At 33.5% G+C, this 13,725-nt stretch overlaps 1 protein-coding gene across 3 annotated transcripts in view; it reads right to left on the reverse strand.

The window, feature by feature from the left end:
* Positions 1-13,725, reverse strand: part of Rhp (GTP-Rho-binding protein rhophilin) — a 241,758-nt gene that overhangs the window by 103,851 nt on the left and 124,182 nt on the right. The gene's annotated exons all lie outside the window — the stretch shown is intronic.

Consider the following 13,725-nt stretch of genomic DNA (forward strand, 5'->3'; position numbering starts at 1 on the left):
TTTATCAGTTTCGGCAGTAAATGTCTCTAATTAGCATGGTTATTTTGGAAAGAGATTTAGAAAATCTTCTTACACAACATGCGTATTACGATTTTCAAGACATCATAGCACAGTACGCCCTCTGCGTTTTCTAGCGTTTTTTACTTCCTTGTACGAAGTAAAATGGAAGTATTGTAATCGCGAAAAGTTTCAGGCAACATATTTCAACGAAAATATCCATTTTGACCGCTATCGAATGCAATTTAACGATGTCTTTGCGTAATATCTGTACGTAAGGACAGAATAAAACACTCTTTTCCTGAAAAAAAATTATAAAACTGCTTTAAAATGAATTCTGAAGAGAATGTTTCGTGGCGTCTGTACGAACGTATGTACGTGCGTGCTTACGTACGTATCTCGCATAACTCAAAAACGAGTAGCCTCAGAACGTTGAAATTTTGTATATAGGACTGCTATAACATGTCGATGTGCACCTCGTATTTTGGTTGCAATTGGCCGCACCAAACGTATATAAATATATTTATATATATATCCACTCTGTTACCCGGCTCAGTGATCTCAGTTTCTTTACTCTTATATGTTCGTAAATTGTACATTTTTTGCTTTAAAAATGATTGAATTATGTTGTTTTTATCTTCCACGGTTTTATGTCTTTCGTAATTCTGGAAGCAGTATTTGTACAATTATCAACAATTTAAAAGCTGTTTAAGTGCGGTTAAGGTTGAAATAACATGGTGGACATATTTGTTTACATTTGAAACAGCAGAATTGTAGATTTGTTGCCAATCTAGAGGGACTAAGCTTCGCAACACAAAAATAACGCCTTTATTTATTATTGCGAATTAAATCATGCTTAATCCTTTCTGGAATTTTTTCGAGGAAATAAGCGTTTAAGATTTACTTCGTAATTAAGACACAATAACACGCCGAATAAATACTAATTCAGAAGTCAAACAACAACAACTAAACTCGATGGTTCGGTAAAACCATCGAAACTAGTCCTGTGAAAATTTTGTAAATATAACGCTGATTTTTGTTGTTTGACTTCTGAATTAGTATTTACTTCGTAATTTTTAATACGGATATTTTGAGTTTTTATGTATTTTTGCCTTGTCGCGAAGTGAAAACTGAATTAATTGAATGAGAAATACTCAATCGTCTGTGAAAACTGTTTCTTTTTTGCTTTGCTTGCTTAATTTCTTTTATACATCGTTCTAGCTTTTATTATAGTATTTGAATAGAACATGTGGCAACGATTAGATAATTCTTTAAATGATATACATTTTGTGCATTCTGAATTATAATATGAACGAAATATAATACTGTTAAGTGAACCTAGCGCCAGAGTGTCGCTATGGTAAACAAAGTGAATTTTAAAGAATGCATTTATTTTATTGTGGTTTATGCGGTGTTCGGCGAAGTAGGTTTAATTCAATCTAATAAGTTTAAATGAAATGCAAGAAAAAATGCGTACAATTTAATATTCCGTACAAGAAAGTCATGTGGTGTACACATCAGATTTTTAAGCGAATGAAAACCTAGCTGTGATAGTAATCGTGTAAACCCATTACATTGGGTTGTAGACACATTAGGTATTTGTTGGAAGCAAGAGTCATGAAAAATGAGCAAAGCCTTCGCCGGGAATCGAACCACGGACCTCTGGAATTCGCGCCCAGCATGCAGACCACTACACCTCGAAGGCACGCTAAAGAGGCGGGAGAAACATTTTATAGGTTAATGAAACTTTCGGAATCGCACAAAAAATAGAACGACATTACTAATGATCACCTTAAATGTACTATTATTATCCTCTTACCATTTTTCTATATATGCAATTAGTTTCAAGAAATACCACATTAGTTTTTAATAAGTCATCCGAACCGAACGTCTCAGCAGCCGCATGCACTAAAACTGAGGAGACAATTACACATGTGATCGCAAATAATTTTCAATGAAATTTTTTACGCTTTTAAAAATTGTCAGTTGTCTAACTGTATAAGGTATTTTCTTCCTCCACTTCGCATGCCGTGGTGTAATTGGAAGCATACTCGACGCGCATGCGCGTGGTCCAGGGTTCGAGTCCCGGCGAGAGTATTGAACTTCTTTTCACCTCTTTGACTCTATAACTGTAATGATTTATAATTCAATTCACAAAGACATAGAACTAATCTCTATAACTGTACATTTTTTTCTTCTTTTTTACTTTAGATCATGAGCGAACCAATTATATTTTGAAGAAATATTAGGAGAAACCTCAGACATTTTGCGTGACTGTCTTTTAAAGATGTACGGAAAATTATCTTGATTAAAAAATGATATGTTACAATGCTGATAACACTAACACAAATTTTCTAAACAAAAGAATGAAGGAACAAAAATATGTAAGGTTAATTATTATTTTGAATAACCAGTCATTTCATGATTTAGATCTTTACTGCCAGTTATGTTTGCATTTCTCTTCCAGAATACAAATCAGTTTTGACAATATTTAAGCCGAGGTTTTTCGGATTGGTAAAACAGAGTATGTTTCGATCTCTAAGTGGCCAAGTTATTAGGCTTCTGCTAGTTTAGTTAAGACTGCATTCTTCGGCTTTGCATTATACTTGCCGACATTTAAATTATGATCCCGGAGAGAAATTTGAGTCAGTTTCACTTTTGGTTACTAGACTTAGTTTTAATTTTGAGTTTACTGTTATTTTGTTACATCGCCATAACTGACTGGCTAATTTTTAAGCATTAGTAGCGCATTTATGTTTTATTTTATTAGTTATGATTTAATAAAAAAGTTTTTTATACCTTCTTAAGTCTCCATAGTTTTACTCAGACGAAGTGATAACAGACTTGGAGTGAATTATCGCTTCAAGTCTGTTAGGTTTGGTTTACATAGTTATATGGCAAAGCACTCGGGGGCTATCTGCCGGAGGGAAGGGATACCTTCGTGGAGGACTTTATCGCTCGACCGCTGGTGGGCCCAAGTTTGTTGGGAATTTGGACTTAGTTTATGCTAGCAAAGAACGCTAAGCTCTATAAATATATTTAGAAAGATTGAAAATAATTTATTTTATCTTTTTCCAGACATCGCCTGCTCGGCACACATATGCGGCTTAAATGTTTGTCGCCGATAGTTTATTGGTTGCTTGCGTAACTGTAAATTGTTTTATTCCCCGTGCAGTGCAGCGCGTGACGAATATTATGAGAAAGCTAAGCCGGAAAAATTAAAAATACAAAAGCACGTGCATTTAACATTTAATAAATAAATCTAACATCTATATATAATAGAATTCGGAAATATGCAACCGGCAAAAACCGGCGCAACGATGAAAAAACAAATAAAATGAAATAAATAAATATCTTTATTATATGCGGCTTAAGTGTCTGTTTGTCGCCGATAGTTTATGGATTGCTTGCGTAGCTGTACTAGCCAATGGGGTGACGTTTCCATGGCACAGGGTTGCCGTTTCATTGAGGCGTAGACAATTTCCTGTAAAACTTGCCTTTGCTATGACCATCCATAAGTCTCAGGGCCAAACGGTTAGGCGTGTTGGCATTTTTTTTACCTGAGCCTGCATTTTTACATGGTCAACTTTATGTTGCCTGTTCAAGAGTTCGTAAAAGAACGAACGTAAAATTAAAAATAATCGATGGTGCTCTGCAAGGCGAGCTTAAAAATGATGGAAAGATCTACACGAGAAATGTTGTGTACAAAGAGATCTTTGACATGTGAATTAACATTTTATTATTTAAATCGCCTTTATTTATTGAGCTAGCGGTGGCTCTAAGAAATGTACCGCCAGTGGTTTCCTTCATTGCACTCTACTTGAAGCAATTAAGCAAGTTAGAAGGGGGAAAGCCCGTGGGGCAGTAAGCAAAGGGGCGTCCTCGCCGCCTGCCCTGGGTAATTCAGTATGAATTAGCAGACACCTTTGCACAAATCATTTTAATTACAATTTATAATATCTAGAACAGCGGTCATTTCGTATGACTGCCGGGCTTTCTAGTAGTAAATAATTGTACTCAGACCGCTGCAGTCTGAATATAATTATTCATTAACGATATTAAACTGATAGTAATTAAAATATACAAAAAATTTGACATGCATAGTCACCACCAAACTAGTATAATTCTAGAATTTGTGGGTACTAAATATAAAGCAATTTTTGGTTCATAGCAGTTGTTAAATTAACTTACTCTCTACACTACAAAGAAATTTAGATACATTTGAAATTCTAAAATAAACTTTTTTATTATGACATTATTATGTTTTAAACGGACAAGTCCAAAGATTTTATCAGATAATTTTAAAAAATTCTACAAAAATATAACTTCTTTATACAGTTTCTGTATATTCTACATTAAACATGCCTTCTGATTTTCAGCGAAACTGTACAATGATTTCAAACTGCAGTGGAGTTCAGTTCTACACTTACAACAGAAAGATTCACGAAATTATCTGAATTGGAAAATAAGCTTAAAAAATAGTTTCCACTGTAGATTTGTGCTCTTTTAATCAAAACAACTGTTAAATAAATTTGCATAAAATGGTGAAATTTATGAGGAACATTTTTTCTTTTTTTTTTCCAGAACATAGGTCAGTTTTTTGAGGTAAATATAAATTCTTTACACTACTAGAAAAGAAGAAGGAATAGGAAAAATATTTAAGTGGGTATTGTTAACTTTTTACATGAATATTCATATCTTCATTAAACAAGCTTTCGAAGAAAGTGCAAACTCTGTCGATATGATAATGCAGAACTGAGCAGACGTACATGAATATTATCGGATGAAAGGTCAATATATTAAGCAAAGTTCAGCAACGACGAAAACGAGAATTTCTCATTTAGAGGAAATTAATTAGCGTTAGCTTAATTAAACTGGCAATGCAGCAAGAAAACTTCAGAGACCGATTTTTTGCTTTTGTTGTTGCAAACACTTAAACATTGAAAATAAACAGCTGTCTTCATCCAGCATCTTCAAGTGTGCTCACATCACTTTTAAAAATCAAGCTGACAAAATTGGCTATATGTCTACAGCGTTCACCAGTTTCAGTAGAGATGATTTTTTTTTTTTTTTTTTTTCCAGATATGCACAACAATATAATTTACATTTCGTAAGCTCTCTAATTACTGAAGTTAATTTTTCACTTCTGGACATGGGCATCCACAGGAAACTTCCATAAATTTGAAGTTTAATTAACCATTATTACTATCATTACACTCTTTTTTATTATGACATCATTATCCGTTAACATAAAAGGAACGTAACTTATACTACTGAGACCACAAAATATGAGCGGGTCATGCAATCTCGTGCGTTACTTCACTACGCAGACGTTCGAAAACACGTGCGAATGAAGCGGGAAATCTATTCAAGTGTTTAGCCTTGGCTTTTGACTCTACGGAAAGAGAAAATAATGCGTTTTGATTTTTTTCGCCTTTCCGGAAGTAGACGAAATGAGAAAGTAATAAATCCACCGGTGACGTAGAATACAACGCATTTTGGCTGGGATAAGCGGCTGCCAGTGACGATGCTCTGAAATAAACGAAAAGAGCATATCCTTTTCTCTGACTTTCGTTTCTCACGTCAGCTTAATTAAACTGACAATGCAGCAAGGTCTCCACGTTAAGCAATAAAAGTAATTTAGAAAAACGGTAGAGGATGAGAGAGAGAGTACGTGTTTTCTTTCAGGTTTTGATTGATGAGTGGCCTCTAAATTAAATACAATGTTAGGTATAGCGGCCACGTCTGGATTAAAAATGTTTTAACAATTCGGTGGTTTATGTAATATTTTAACTCACCAAAAAGTCTAAAATGTATGTGAAGAGACAGCTGTGAATTTTCAAGAAACGCACATTTGCCAAGTTCTAATTCAGACACTACCGGGATATTAACTCACGAAAACTGCGCACTCTTAGCAACTAAATCAGGTGTACCTACTTAGAAACCTACAAAGGTTTTCTCAGGAATTAGCAAATGCGATCTAAAAAATTTTGGGAGAAGCAAACAGTTTTCTGTTTAAATGTTCTTTCAGATCCTTTGTGTTATCTGTCTTGCATTTATCTTATCTTCAAGAGTGCTCACATCACTTTTAAAAATCTTGCGTTATCTTCCTTGCATTTAGTTTTACCAGGCCTGCCATTCTTTCCCAAAGATAACTTGCCTGCCAGCTGTCATCTTGAAGCTTCAGCTGAAGAAGGTCTTGCTGCCGAAATTCTTATAATTTTTCCCCTTGAAGTGTTTTCTAAATAGCTGTGACGTAGGTTTTACTACTTGTAAAACCGAAGTCACGGGAATCATTATTTTATTATGCCAAGGATCATTATTTTACAGGTAGTAAAACCGAAGTCCATTAATGTTATCTTCCTTGCATTCAGCTTTACCAGGCCTGCCATTCTTTCCTAAAGATAGCTTGCCTGGCAGCTGTCATCTTGCTGCTTCAACTGAAGAAGATCTTGCTACCAAATTCTTATAATTTTTTTCCCTTGAAGTGTCATCTTAACAAATGTGAGTAAAACCTAAATCACAAGAATCATTATTTTACAGGTAATAAAACCTAAGTCACAGCTGTCGCTCTCCGTTGAGAGGAAGCATAATGAAGACAAATTTTTACATGACATACTTTTATGCTTGAGAAATGAAAGTGCATTACAAGAGGTGCTGGAAGTGATCTTTCCCTATCTGTACACATAGTTCAACACAGCGCTGCATGTTCGCGTATGTTGCTGCCAGAGTATTGGGCGTCGCTGCCTGGATTTCACGGCGGATCTGCTGACGTAACTCATTGATGATGCGTGGTTTGTAGTTGTACACATTACCTTTGAGGCGACCCCACAGAAAAAGTCAAGGGTAGTCAAGCCTGGAAAAATGATTCCGCGGCAGTCATACTCGCTACATACGTGTGGTATGTTGCTTCATCTTGCTACTACCAGACAAGTGTCAGCTCCTCATCATCCAAATGGTTCACAAATTCATGAAACAGTGATTTATAAACTTCACTAGTCACAGTAATGTCAACAACATTGGCCCGATGATGCGCCGTTGTGATAATACACAGAGCACACCCATCTTCTGTGAATGAAGGGGTTCCTCGACGATCGCAAGCATAGACCTGTTATATACTAGACGGAGTATCGCCATTCAAAACCGGGTGAAAAAGCAGCACAGGAATGAGCTGTAGGAGTTTGGGCATGAAATGGAACTGAACCCAGACTTTGGCGTACTATCGCCACGGCTGGCGATTTTTTCCTCTCTTTTCTCTTAGTTCGAAATGCGGACTTGGAAAGACGTCATTTCGCAGAAGCTGCCGTTGAATTTGCAGAAGAGGTTAGATCGATAAACAGCCAAAATTATTAATTTCCCTAAAATTGGACACTTTATTTTAAAATTTAACTTTATTTTAAATTTTTAATTTTTAAAATTTAAATAATTCTCATGCTGTAGAATAATATTTTGTAATATGTTCCTCGGCGTCTACAAAATTTAAGATAAAATAATAAAAACTGGAGAGAACAAACTAAATAATAAATAATAAACTAAATAATAAATAATAAACTAATAACAAACTAAAAAATAAATAAATAAAAAAGAAGGTTTTTTAGTACTTAGGACAGAATAAAAAAAAAATAGATAACATAAGAAAAATGAGTGAAAACAGAAAATAGTACAAAAAGGAAATTTAATATTAATACGAAAAGAAAATTTAATGTTAATACGGTGTATTACAGAGAACTACAGAGTAGGCGAATCAAAGTGAGAAAGATATTAAATTAATTGAACTAAAAATGAATGTCAATATAGCAGATATAAGTTAAAAGGAAGAGAGAGAGTGGTAAATAATTAAATTATGAAACTAAAAGGTGGTAAATTAAGACTTCCTTTTACTAGCAAAAAAAAAATATATATATATATATATATTATGCACGTTGCACAATGTAGTCGCACTTATTTTAAATAATTTTAGAAGGTAAAATTTAAATAATGTTCATTATTTTTAAAAAGAAACTTAAAACTATTAAAGTTTTGAAATTTAACTGCTATATAATTTCTATTTTCTTAATACTTAATTCTTAATATTGGAATAAATGCCAGAAACATGATATAAGAAAGAAAATACGTGATTGAAAGTAAACATATTTGTTATATTTGGATGCAAGAAAAGGGGATAAAATAAAGTCATTCATGTCCCCCCCCAAAAAAAACATAATTTTATGCAGTTCTTACACAGTGTTACATCAACATTACCAAGTATTAAATACATACATTACTACTTCGCACATGTCCGCATAAGCAAACGCATACAAAGAATATATAAACAAACGCATTCAAAGCAGTCTGTTGGCGTATGAAAAATGTCGCCAAAGCAGAATACTAGACTAATTAAAATTATATTGTATTACTAAAATTTTAACATTTTTTTCGGAACACAGTTATTAGAAACATACATATATATTAAGATACTTTTATTTAAATGTTATTTCAAGTATGCATATATTATATAAAATTAGAAAATCTATTTTTTGTTAGAAAACGGCAAGTAGAGTGGATAAAAAAACCTCTACATTTTATATAATTACGTTTAAAACATTAGAAAAAGCCCAGCTGTGAAATGTTACTCCTCCACCTTTCACGTATCTGGAATTTCATCTATATGCGGAGCACGAAAGTACCATTTTTGAAGTCCGAAACAATGCGCGTATACGCAAAACATTTGCTTCTCATTCATAGAATTCATTCCATAGAACTGTAATGGGAAGGAAGATCTGCGGGAAATAGGATCTGGGAAATGTTCCAAATGTCACGTGGTTCGCATTCCTGTTCCCCTTCAGGGTTGCCGTTTCTCTCTCTAGTACATTACAGCTCTATGATCGCAAGCTGGTTGTGTAATAAATGTGCGCTTTATTAGTTCACGTATCCTGACAAGTGGAACAACGCTTCGTCACTGTTCTATCTGTACTCTAGCAGAAACATACGCGAAAATGCAGCGCCATGTTAAACTATGTCTACAGTTGGGGGAAATTACTTCCAAAATTTTATGCTGGCATTGATATTAGATGAACAATATCGATTTCAAGTGTGAACTACTACTGAAGAAGATCTAAGGAAGTTCGCCTTGGAAATCGATAGAGTTATATGTTAGGAATCAAGCGATTTTTTTTCCTTTCACCGTACACTTAATTGTGGTCTGAAAAGTTGAAATTTTTACTTTGCAGCTGTGGTAAAGTTTCATGCAGATGATTTGCTTTTAGACTGGGTTCAAATTATATGTTATCACTGAATTAAACAAGAATAGTTGCCCTTAATATCAGGTAAGACTGCTGCGTGAGGCTTAGTTGGTCATGTGTATCCTTCCCCCTTTTATGTAATATCGGATTACCGCTCGTGGTGCACCATGGGCAAGTGATAAGACAGCTAAATGACGGATAATTCTCATTAATTATCATGCATTCATTAATATTTCTCAAATATTTTTGATGAAAGCTTCAGATATCTATAGTACCAGGAAATTTAAGAGGAAAAGGAAGAAAAAAATGGCTACATAAATGACTGTAATATTCACAAGAAATATTTATCAAAGAGAATTTACGGATACTGGATTAAAAAAATTGATGTGGCTACCACATGACTTCCTTGTACGGCCTATTAAATCATACATATTTTTTGCTGCATTTCATTTGATCTTATTTCCTCAAACTTCATTAGAGATATATTTCTCATTCAATCTTTTGTGGCAAGGCAAAAATATCTTCATTAAAAGTTGTGGAATACAGAAAAACATGAATCACCATATACAGTTAAAAACAGTTAAAAAAATTTACGATTAAATTTAGAGTTTCTACGCAAAATCAAGCAACTCGCCCAGCGGGCAGGAAGACAAATTTGAAAAAAAAAAAAAAAAAAAAAAAAAAAAAAAAGACATTAAATTTGATGCATTAAATGACTTAATTTACCATTCTATTAAGCGTTTTAAATGTAAACAAATGGCAGCTTCGTTAGACTTTTAAATTGTTGATAATTCTACAACTACAGCATGCAGATTAAAGACATAAAATCAGAACATAAGAACAACATAATAAGCAAAAAAATGCATAGTTTACTAACATGTAAGAACAAAAATACGGAGCTGAACGAGTTGGTGCGGCCGATTGCAACCAAAAAGCGAGGTCCACAACTACGTGTTATAGCAGTCCCATATATAAATTTTCAGCTATGGCTAATAGCATCTGAGTTATGCGAAATATATACGTACGCATGTATGTACGATAAAAAACATTAAAAAAAAAACCTTCTCTGTTTATTTTACAAACCATTTTGGAGTAAAAGTCCTTCATTCTATCCGTACGTATAGAGACCCAGGGGGAAAAATCATTCAAATGGATTCGAGAGCTGTCAAAATGGATATTTCTTTGAAATATGATACCCGAAATATTTCACAATTACAATACTTCCTTTACCTCGTAAGAAAGTAAAAACGATCCCAATATCCTTACTTTCTTCTTAAATCATTAAAGCTGTGATCGGAATTTCAATAAATTTTTGTATCAATTTATGCGTAAATAACCTCAGTTTTTACAAGTTTCTTAATTTCGTAAAAAATGTAACGGCAAATTTTAGTTATGTGGCTTCCTTTATTGCAATTTTGAGCGATGTGCCGTTATAATCTGTGCATTTTCTAATTAAATAGAATTCCCTGTTGTGGATGACAACATTCTAACTATCAGAATTCACCTAATGAAATTTTATTCTGTTCTTTTGAAATGAAATTAACTTTCTAGCGCAATTTTACATTTCTACACTGTAACCGTGTTTTTTTCTCTCAGATCAAATTTAGAAAGCTTTATGGTTTCAAGAATTTTACCAATCTGCAGTATTACACAACCAGCAGAAATTTCTAAATGACTTTGAGTAGTTTCAAAGCACATTTTCGAAACAGATTGTTCTGAGAGAGATATGTTTGATAGGTAATTTGAGTCAAGAGTACCACAAGTTTCAAAAACATGACGCAATCCACAGAAGCAAAATAATCTGCTGAAAAACATCTGTAGCTTTCCAACCGTCTACCTATTTTAAATTCTATTTTCAGACTTAAACACTGAACATATTAACCACAAGAAAAATACAAAACAGATATCGAAGCTGCTTCTATAGCCGGTCATTATGCAGTGCTTTCTCACATTCAAGTATGTACATGTAAACCAAATGACTGATCTTTCCAACAAAAATAATTATTTCTTTGCATCATTCAACTACGATGCAAATTTAAATGTTAATAAATAAATAAATAAAATAAAATATCAGTTTTAAACTTTCGGATTTTATTTTGAAAGAACTGATTGAAAGATGTCTCAAATTGGCGTCGTTACGGGTGTCAATCCTGACAAAAAAAGAGCGCATAGAATTTTTTTGGAAGTGATAAATACTTAACATAATATCAACATTTTGGGGGGTTATATAAACTTAATGTACGAACTTAAACTAATAAGTAAAGTAAAGATTTCGTAATTTGTAAGATGAAACTGGAAGCTATCGTCCAAATATAGCCCACTTTTAATAAAACCAAATCTTAAAATATCTGACGTGGACACCTCATTGCATGATTGCACGGCCTGTTAAAATAACACATTTTTTGCTGCCCTTCATTTAAACTTATTTCCTCAAGTTTCATTGCAGATATATTTCTCATTCAATTAATTCAGTTCTCACTTCGCGGCAAGGCAAAAATACATAAAAACTCACACTTTCATTAAAAATGGTAAAATACAGAAGAACATAAAACACCAAATACAATATATGAAAAAATTACAATTAAAATTAGAGCCTGTACGCCAAAACAAGCAATTCGACCAACGGGCAGGAAGATCACCTTTTCGGTGCCCAAAAATAAAAGTTAATTTTCTGTCCCATTGGGCAAAAAGATACTGCAATTGGTGCACAAACTGACTTTATTCAGTATTCTACTAAAAGTTTCAAATGTAAACATATAGTGACCTCGTTAGGTCTAGCGCCACTTAAGCTTTTAAACTGTTAATAGTTCTACAACTATTGCATGCAGATTAACTAAAGGCACAAAAACCATAACTGGAACAGAACAACGTAAGTCAATTACTTTTAAAGCAAAAAATGCACAATTTACCATTGTATAATAATAAAAAAATAAATTGAGCTCACCGAGCCGGGTAACAGGGTGGGATATATATATGTGTATGCTGCAACCGATTGCAATGAAGAAGGGAGATGCACAACTAAATGTTATTAGCAATCCCGTATACAAAATTTGAACGTTCTATAACTACTCACTTTTGAGTTGTACGTAGGTATGTATTTCGCATAACTCATGACGTCTGCACGTACGTACGAAGAAAATCCCTTCTGAATCAATTTTAAATTCATTTAGAATCCGTTTTGGAAAAAAAAAGTAATTCTTTATTCTGCCCTTACGTACAGATGTCAGGCAAAAAATTCGTTCAGATGGATTTGAAAGCGAAGAAAATGGATATTTTCGTTGAAATTTGATATCCGAAATTTTTCACGATTACAGTACTTCTTTTACTTTGTACAGGAAGTAAAAATAGCTAAAAATAGATAATTTAATAATAACAAATCTATTTTGTGAGCAAAGACAGCTTTAGAGTTTAAATAAAGGAAGGGGGGAACGAAAAAGAAAGATAAAGTTACAGAAAGCGATACCCATCCATAAGTTAAGAAGAAATTTGTTGAGATCTTTAAGGTTTGTTTCTAATACAGACGAGTGTACACAGAAGCGAAAGTACGAGTAAAAAACGAAAATTTTGCAATCGAGAATCCGTACCACATGGCTTTAGGATAATATGTTAATTACGTTGCTGGCACGAATGTTAATAATTTGGTTTGGTTAATTATGGCAAAGCACACTAGGGCTATCTGCCTAAAGGGAGGGATGCCTTCGTGAAGGACTTTCTAAGGGAAACTGGCTCGTATACACGTTAAACATGGGGATAACTACGAAAACACCCATGCAGCCAGCCCGTTCGCGGAATTTCGAACCGCGGACCGAACTGCCAGTGTTCAGCGACTTTACCGCTCGGCCTCTGGTGGGCCGAATATTAATAAAATTGACATAACGTTAACAAAAAATAAATTATACCATCAATTAGAAAAAAGCAATATTAAAAAGTCCACATTATAAAGCGTTTCACTCTGTTATTCTAATAAGCAAGGGTTGTTATTATTTGGAAAGTTTGAAAAATTAACCACATAAATTAGCAATAAATTTCTAGTTTATTAGATTAGAGTGTTTTTGAAAAGAGAAAATAACATTCATTTCAGCTAATAATAAATATATAAATAAAAGTGTTTATTTGACATTAAAATTTTGTCAGAAACGTTGAATGGCTAAAATGGTGAGGACATTCCAGTAAATTCATGAATTTACCGCAAAAAATTTAAGGAAACTGTGTTTGAAATTTCCAATCAATAAAATTCGGACAGAAGAAGCGTAGCAAAAAAATCATCGATTAATCTTTATCTACTATTAGTTAACATGCTCCGCTATACTTCAGAGTACTATGAATTTCTACTGCATTCGAAGCTTCGTAGTATCTCTCTCACCTTTATGATCTAAACTTTATGCTCTACGTAACTATTATTATCACGATTCCTAAAAGAATTTCCGACGTACATTCACATTGATATTAATGTAGATAGATAGAGAAGCACCAATCAATTCATATTAAGCGAATAAATCACATAAAA

This window comes from Stegodyphus dumicola, chromosome 10 (genome assembly GCF_044657685.1).
Source record: "Stegodyphus dumicola isolate Sdum_Otavi_A_Nest chromosome 10, ASM4465768v1".
In the NCBI taxonomy this organism is placed as follows: Eukaryota; Metazoa; Arthropoda; class Arachnida; order Araneae; family Eresidae; genus Stegodyphus; species Stegodyphus dumicola.